Consider the following 2829-nt stretch of genomic DNA (forward strand, 5'->3'; position numbering starts at 1 on the left):
AGAATACCAGCAAGTCATGGTCTATGCACTAATTAAAACACTACAGAATATGTAACTAAAGGCATTTGATTATTGGAGTCTGCAAAAACAAACAAAGCACAAGAAAGACAAAGTGAGAGAATGTAGAGTAAGATTTCACTACAAAGGCATGTTATGGCCAGAAATGTTTTTGGGTTGCTTTCCATAATATTTGAATGCCAATTATTATGAGTTAGTTCAATTAAAAAGTGATATGGAAGAGGAATAATTCCCATAAGACAGAAAATAAAATATTTAAGGGGCACTACTTGTTTTGAAGGAAAAAAAAATGTTTTAGGAAGTTATTGGCAACTCAAATTCAAATAGTTTAAAACTGAAAGTTAAGAGAAAAACATATACAAAATCTGTGTCAGTGAAAGAAATAATTTCATTCCAGTCTGTGAGGGTAAGCATGAACTTTTTCATCAAAAGTGTGATTTATATTTTAGATTTTTTTTAGCAAATTACATCTTTAATATCAAAGTTCAGAAAGTCCAAATATTTACAGCATATTAACAGAATAATATATTAAACTTAATAAATTAAACTCTATTTCAGACATCTACATTTTTCTTTCAGAAAATTAGAGATAAATGATTACAAGAATTTGAAATGCATTGTTAGAACATAACAAAAGTTATTCAAATTATTGAGACAGTTTTGAAAAAATCTAATACAATAAAACTTACTAGAGAAGGCAGTAATTGGTTATTTTAAAAATGTTTTGAGTTCCATCAGTAGTGGGAGTGGAGAGCGGACCCCAGATTGCCCTGAGTAGCCCCACTGCTGCTGCTGGCCTAGTTACCATCACACTATGGAGGAGCTGCAGCTACTGCAGCCAGCTCCAGTCACGCTCACAGCAACTATGATCAGTGAGGCTGAGATCCAGCAGCTGCCTGCCACTCCCTTCCCACCCCAGGACAGCCCCACCATCAGGGAGGCAGCCAGGCCTGGGCAGCTTCACATTGGTGATGTCTGCTGGCAGGGACAAGAGGTCATCTCACAAAGGTTCAATGTAAGAAACCTATACGGTTTCAACAACAGGAATGACACCAAGGAAGATGTATTTGTACACCAGACTGCCATAATGAAGAATAACCCCAGGAAGTACAGTGGTCATTGTAGGAGATGGAGAGACTGTGGAGTTTGATGTTGTTGAAGGAGAAAAGGGTGCAGAGGCAGCAAATGTACAGGCCCTGGTGGAGTGCCAGTGCAAGGCAGCAAATATGCAGAAAACCATAACCATTATAGACACTATCCATGTTGCAGGCATCCTCCATGCAACTGCAAGCAGAGTTGCCAGGATAGTGAGAGTGGGGGAAAGAATGGGGGATCAGAGATTGCTCCTCAAGGCCAGGCCCAACAGTGCTGGCCCTACTGGCTCTACCAGGCCTACGGCAGGCAAATGTTCCCATCTTATTACATGCAGTAACCAGATGGGCAGAGACCACAGTATTCCAACCTTCCTGTGAGGGAGAAGTGACAGAGGGTGCTGACAACCAGGGTGCAGGAGAACAATGGAGAGAGTAGGACAGAATATGTGTCAGGGCTATAGACCTTGATTCCACATGGGTCCTCCACACCAAAGACAAACCAGAGATGATGGCAATGAAGGAGGTAAGTGGCTTGGAGTAGAGACTTGTGGTTGCCAAGGGGGAGGGAGTGGGGTGGATTGGGGGCTTGGGGTAAATAGATGCAAACTATTGCCTTTGGAATGGATTAGCAATGAAATCCTGCTGTGTAGCACTGAGAACTACATCTAGTCACTTATGATGGAGCATTATAATGTGAGAAAATAGAATGTATACATGTATGTGTAACTGGGTCACCATGCTGTACAATAGAAAAAAAATTGTGTTGGGGAAATAACAATTAAAAAAAAAGAAGATAAAGAAAATCAAGGAGATGAGAACCAAGGTCATCAGTCACTACAATGTCCATACCACCGCAACTTAAATTACAGGCACAGATGCTTAGAAACCCTAAACCACAAGATGACAAAGAGACAAAAGCAGAGGAACCACCAGGTGAATATTCATCTGCTCTCAAGGCTGAGAAGGGTGGGGCTGAGTAAATGCCATCTTACTGTCTCTACCATCATCCAGTTTAGCCATCCAACAAGAAGAAATGAATATGAAATTCCAGCAGTAAGAAATGAACAAAAGATTTGAGCCAAAGACACTAAGTGCTGGCTTTTCGCCTGTTGACCAGATAACTAGAACTATATGCATTATTTATGCAGCATGGGGTTTTTATTATTTTTACCTAAAGATATCTCTTTTTGATAATGAAAACGGTGTTTGCGTGTGTTTGCTGTTTTTTTTTAAGATCTGGTTTTTCTCAAGACACCTTTAAATTTTTTTGTTTCATATCTGGTCAAGTTGAGATTTTTAAGAACCTCATTTTTTAATTTGTAATAAAAGTTTATAGCTTGATTTTTTCAAAAAAGTCAATAAACTGAAAGCAACTGTTAATAAAAGTCTTAAATAATTGTCAAAAAATAAAAAAAATAAAAATAAGTTTTGCACATGACCATCAATGAAATGAATTATTTCTAAAGAAACACTATCTTGAAAAGGAATCTAACATTTTAAGTTATTTAAAAAATTCATGGGGGCTAAAATTTTTCTTATTAAAACAATGCTACAAAATCTGATTACACATATGACTGTCTTTTTCCCTATCCAAGGGAATTTAGTGCCCTAAGTTCATTAGTTAAATATAACTGTGTCCCTGACTAAAGAACTCAACTGCAGCAAAAAGCCTCAATTAAAAGAACAAAAGAATCAAGTCCTTATTTAATCTTCACCT

At 37.8% G+C, this 2829-nt stretch overlaps 1 pseudogene; it reads left to right on the forward strand.

The window, feature by feature from the left end:
* Positions 1–430: 430 nt before the first annotated feature.
* On the forward strand, positions 431–2092 carry LOC125112998 (Y-box-binding protein 1-like; annotated as a pseudogene).
* The last annotated feature ends 737 nt before the right edge of the window (positions 2093–2829 follow it).

This window comes from Phacochoerus africanus, chromosome 12 (assembly GCF_016906955.1).
Source record: "Phacochoerus africanus isolate WHEZ1 chromosome 12, ROS_Pafr_v1, whole genome shotgun sequence".
Classification (NCBI taxonomy): domain Eukaryota; kingdom Metazoa; phylum Chordata; class Mammalia; order Artiodactyla; family Suidae; genus Phacochoerus; species Phacochoerus africanus.